Source organism: Ambystoma mexicanum, chromosome 6q, assembly GCF_040938575.1.
Source record: "Ambystoma mexicanum isolate Mex_15411 chromosome 6q, UKY_AmexF1_1, whole genome shotgun sequence".
Taxonomy (NCBI): Eukaryota; Metazoa; Chordata; class Amphibia; order Caudata; family Ambystomatidae; genus Ambystoma; species Ambystoma mexicanum.
This window is the reverse complement of record NC_090937.1, coordinates 640679415-640685606: the sequence shown is the minus strand read 5'-3', so window position 1 is coordinate 640685606 and position 6192 is coordinate 640679415.

Genomic DNA, 6192 nt, shown 5'->3' with positions numbered 1-6192 from the left:
GCTGAAATCTGGGGAAGGCCAGAATTGATCAAAATGTACAAGACACCCTGCAATATTCCAGGATTGTTTTTCAATGTTTGGTGCTCACCTTTTAGCAAAGTCCTTCAGGAATGCAAAGAGTGGCGGCTGCATTTGGTCAATTTTTTTAAACATATGAACAGCCTGAGAGCAGAAACTAGCTGCTTCCTTAGTTGCTGTGTCACCCACAGCTGTTCCTTTCTTAGCAGTACCATGAAGAGATTGGTGAGCAGCATAATAACAATTTCTTTGAGCAACATAGGAACATCAGGTAGGATGTAGACATGAAGAACATGGGCAACCTTGATGAGGTTAAGAATCCTTGCTGTTTACATAGTTGCCCATAATCATGTAAAATGCCAAATGCACAGTGATAGTTGGTGCATAGATTAACAGTTTGTTTTTTTTGCAAATGTCCATGCTATTTTTAAGCCAACAAGTTCAGTTATCTGATCAGAGAACGCATTAGGCAGTTTTATGTTTGATAACATCAAATGGCATGCCTCTAGCATCACAGAGGCATGAACCGTCTATTAAATACATCAGAATGAGGTTCTTTAAAAGGTGCTTCAAGAATGTCTATTCTGGCATGTATGAAATTGAAGGTGACATAAATACAGTCATACAGTCATGCATTCATGTGGCTCCCCATCAGCTAGGCTTGGAAATAAGGAGACATGAATGAGAACGGGACAACAAATCAGAATAATGTGGGAAATGTTTGAGAGAATCAGTTCACCCTTAGTAAGTTGGAAAGAGGACAGGTGTTGTGCTTTTGTTTTAAGCAGCTAAGAAGGCTCCACGTGTGATACTGCAACAGTTCATGGGGAACCTAAGACCACACTTTCCAATAATTGTACTGCCGGGGCTAGAGACAGGGAAGAAATCCAGTGGCAATGGGGGTCTCATGCAGTGCTACAATACGCTAATTAGGGATGTTCATTCCTGTGTTTCTATGCTAGCCCAGCTAAAGAGAATCCTTCCAATTCATGACAGAAGAGTGTAAAGGGCTTCTTGTAATTGGGCAGCCCTACAGTGGTGGTGGAGAGAGCATGTCTAATGGTAGTGAATAGAAAACAGTATTGGGTGGGTATACCCCATCACTCGTAGACACCTGGGGTCGACATCAACACATACAACAAAGTGGTGTGTCACAGGAACAAAATATGATTTAATATAATTTATACACATTCATCACAATTTTAGACAACAATGCTTAAGGGAGAGCATGGAGCAAATAACGGTGACAACGGAATGGTGTCATTAAATCACATCAATTTCATTTATTCTAAAACATGTATAGGAACTCATAGCAACAAAAAAAGTAGTACCGATTCATCATACTACATACTCATACATGAAATAAAGGGCTAAAAATGTCACCCTACCTATGTAAACATTATACATGTGCAAAATACAGTATCACAGACATCACATTACATGAACAATAAATGTATCAATAATCACGCTAGACCATACACTACTGTACAGGGTCTAATATCTGACCATTCACAGTGGAGACTTTAGCACTTTATTTCATGTATCAGTATTTAGTATGATTATCAGGTACTACTATTCTTTTTCGATGCATTTTACTCTGAAAGTGATACCACGCCCCCTGCCTCTTCCCTGGCCCCAATCATTTCACCTGACAGAAGACCTTCTTTGGCCTGGAAGCTTTGTAATTTTAATGCTTTCATTTTCTTCTTCGTTTTGTGAAAAGTACACAATGGGCCTCATTACGAGTTTGGAGGTAACCATGGAGATATTAGCTCCATGGCTGCCTCCAAACCGGTCCCCTTTTACCGGGTTCCTGCAATTGGGACTTACCAGGTCATTCCGACATAGGAGGACCCGGTAAATCCTCCTTGCAGGAACCATTCCCCATTCTCATTTGAGCCCCGATAGGGCTCAATGGGAATGGGGATGGAGGTAACAATGGGCACATTATGAGTGTCCCGTTGTTACTTCCCTCTTCCCCTAACGGGACCCAAAAAGGATGCCTGATTTTACCAGGCGTCCGATCCGGGTACCGCGAATGGAACCTTGTAATCAGCCCTGACGGAATGAAGGGGGCCGGTCCCGTACCGGCCCCCTTCATTCCGTGAGCGCAAGCCTCGCAATGAGGCCCAATAATTTTGTACAGCTAAAAGTATAACTAGCAGCTTTGTCTACCAACCACATAGATCATTTTCACTTATTGCTGCAGAATATGTGGTTTAATTTATGCCAGAATATTGCGTGAAAGTCATTTTCAGCCTGTCAGTGGGAGATTCTCCTTTGTTAGGCTTACAGTTATTTATTTTCGCCCAATCAGATTTTCTCTATCAAACCTCAGGAATCCTTGTACTAATTTTGAGCATAACCCCAGATCCATTGTTGGGAAATTACTTCACTCAATTAGACATTGGGCCTCATTCCAAGATTGGCGGTAGTCATGGTGCTGTTTGTGCCATAACTGCCTCCAATAACGGTACCGGCACCGGTATGGTTCAATGGGGACTAACCGGTGTAGTCCGACCTTTGCGGGACCGGTAAGTCCCCATTGATAAAGCCATTCCCCATTCCCATTTGAGCCCCTATAAGGCTCAATGGGAATGGGGAAGGCGCTAATAACGGTACCGCAAATTTCGGTACCATTATTAGCTCTGAAGTCCCTTAACAGGTCCTGTCCATAACGCCTGGTCAGACCAAGTGTTAAAGGAGGGACCCGCTAAGGGACCTCGTAGTAGGGCAGTAAGGGATTACCGGCACCAGTCTCCTTACCGGTGCCCGGTATCCCTTACCGCCCTACTCGGAATGAGGCCCATTGTTTTACTTCATCCAGCAAAATTATGCGCATGGGTGGAGTAATATCTGCCTTTCGTGCGATGTAACATTGTACAAAAGAATACATCTTTCTGGTACTTCTCTTAAATTTGTAAAATCCTATTGGCAGACTTCTAATGTCTCTTTGCATCCATTGGCCTAGTACACTAACTAGACAGGCTCCATGAATAGTGCTCCTTAGTAGCTGACATAAAGTGCCTTTGAGTTGGGACTTTGTTGGGCCATATTACATCCCGTTTGAAATGGCGAAAGAACCAAAAGGGATGATCCAAAAGCTGCAGCTCCATCCCCACCACTTGGAAAAAGGGCCAGATGGCTCTGTGACAACTGTTACTGCATCAAAATGTTAAGCGGTGAATCGGGGAGGTGTAAAACAGCTTGCTGGTTCATGGTGGGCTGTTGCGGTGGAGCAGCTTTTGGGAGAGGTGCCTGAGAACTTCTGAAAAAGCCATTAATGTCTATCGCCATTTACTCCCCCTTTTCTTCTTTGATGAATTTAGGATAAAGCAGAGACATTGGTGTACCAGAGGATGGTGGGTGTCCCTTACATTTCTATTTTACTCTATTTACCTGATGTTTTTTTAATTAGCATCTGTAAGGCCTCTTACTGTAGACATATTAATTATTTTAGAGGCTCTGTGCCAATCAACATAGCTTCCTCACTTTTTTGGTTTCATGTTTCCCTTTTTACAGATACATGTAATTCTTTTGAGAGTATAATTGTTTTCATATCCAAGCTACATTCAATTGGGAATTGCTCAGAGCCACTATTGTATGTATGGGAGTTCCATTTATGTAAATGTAAATATGTGTAATTTTCATCCATATCAGCCATATACAGACATACATTTTGCATGTGTTCAGTTTGTTGAAAACAACATTTTCTAGACTGTCCTTCCCTAGTTTCTCACTCATACAGGTGAAAAGCTCTGCTAATGCGGCCCAAGGAAGGAGAGGTTTTTAGTCACATGAAAACGAAAATCCAACAAGTGTAGCCAGAGCTAGGAATGTTTCCCATTGAATTGCTGGGCCATGAGGCTCCTCTCACTCCTCTCTTCTTGTTTTCAGAACCTTCTCATCTGGGTGCAAATGGAGTCAGCGTAAGTCACAGACCTGGTGAGCAACTGATACATGCACACCTGAAACCCAGCTCCAGGGGATTTTGCTGATTTACTCATTTTTCATAGGTTTCAGTTTCCAAAATGTATCATAATTGGCATTTTTCTAATGTCGTGCACATCTATTTAATTCAGTGCTCACACATATTTTTACCAATATAATGTGTAGCAAGGTCTCCCAGTCTGAGCTGTGTGTGCTCCCTATACATAATAAAATATGTGTATCGCATAAGCACGAAAGGAAACATACACATAAGAACAGTCCCTCTCTCATGCCCCAGTGAAGTTAAAAACGTATTTTACATTTTATATTTGGAACCAGAGAGGAGCAGTCCAAAGTCCTGTTAAATAGATTTGAAAACGCTGTTTAAACACAACAAGAGGTCTCTTCCTTCAATATAGAACCCAACAACCAGGCTTCCTTCAGCTTCCATAATTCTCTTCCAATAACTGAATAGTTTCTTTTACAGTCTTCAAGCTGCTTAGATATATAAAGCACTGGGTGTTGCCCCAAGTTCTGTGTTTGTAACAGAATGGCAACTATGGCTTGGTCTGACTTACTTTTAAGAAGATGACCCAGAGCAGGAATGAGTGTGGTGTGGAATGCTTGACCCACTGTCTCCTCCCACTGAAACGTCACCCTTTATTGCGAGAGATGGATTATGGTGATGAGATTTTTCAAGTGACTGCCGATGAACCCGAAAACGTTTGTTTTATTTGATTCGGGTTGGTGGAAGCTAATCCACTACAGTAGGGGATTTTTTTCAGATTCATAGTTATATCTCAGAAAAGCTACGCCTGACATGTTATGAGGAGTCCTGTTTCAAGGGTTGCGTTTCAGCCTTTGCCAGGAAGTAGTTTTCACACAGTCTTTGCATGACCTTCTGAACATGGGAGACATGTTGCTAGGCATCTTCTTAATAGATTAAGATATCATCTAAATATACAATGGGCCTCATCATGAGTCCGGCGGTAGCCGTGCCGGTAAAAACGGCATGACTGCCGCCAGAGTCGTCGTTTTTCCGGCGCCCGGCAATGGGGACTTACCAGGGCATTACAGCCCAGGTGTTCCCGGTAATTCCTCATTGCCAGGCGCCGGAAAATATTGCTCCCCATTCCCATCCGAGTCCCATTGGACTCAATGGAAATGGGGAGGTCGGATGCACCGGCACCATTCATGGATGGTGCCAGTGCACAATCAAGGTCTTCGAGTGGGTGCCTTTCCACCCGCCCTGTCAGACCTGGGGGGCAAAAAGGCACCCACTGGCAGAACTCGTAGTTTGCCAGTCTGAAAGCAATGGTACCTGCAAGCTTATTGGTACCGTTGTTTCCGAACTGGCAACCTCGTCGTGACCCCCGATGACATAGATAATCATCATGGCAGAAAAAGAGCATCCATGAAGCCCTAGAATTCTACTGCGTCATTTAATAGTACAATGGGGCACCAGCCACTTTTTAAACAACCCAAAGGGTGTCTGAAATCCAGCCATCCAGACATTGCCTCCATGGATGTGCAATAGATGTTACACGCCCCTAAGGTATAACTCTGTAAACACGCTAGCATGATGAAACCTTTTTAGGATATCACTGAAACAGAGCAAGGAGCAGCTGCACTTGATTGTAGTTTGCCCCTCTTAAATTGATACAAAGTTAGAGGTATTATGTCTTCTTTGGTACACAAATAAGAGATGCCACTGCTGGGCACCACAAAGGAATGACCAACCTATTCTTCAGGTTTGTGTTGTGTTAAAACTTCATCCCACATTTCTCAGGCTCCGACATAGCATACATACGGTCTATTGTACTGGTACTATTTGCACATTCTTCTGATATGGTACAAGGCAGTGTGATATAGGCGTTGGCAACACCTCAATAAAATTATGACACTGCACCAGTTCACCTTCCAAACATTCTTCTGTGGTGCAGGCCCGAGGGCCTTCCGCTGAGCTGTTGTTTCTTATGCAATCCACTAATAGGCATGAAAAGAACAATGGTTCTAGGAAACGTCACAACTCAGTAGGATAGCTCTCGGGAGGATAGCTCAGTGGCAACGTGCTTGCCTTGGAAGCAAGACAACATGCAGCAACACAGGTTCGATCCGCAGGTCCCGCTTAGAAACCTCTGGGTATTAAGCACGTTATAAATAACCTATCCTATCATATCAACAAAAATTGAACCAGTGATGTAGGGGTTATCATGTGCAAGGCAGGGACACTAGATTATCACA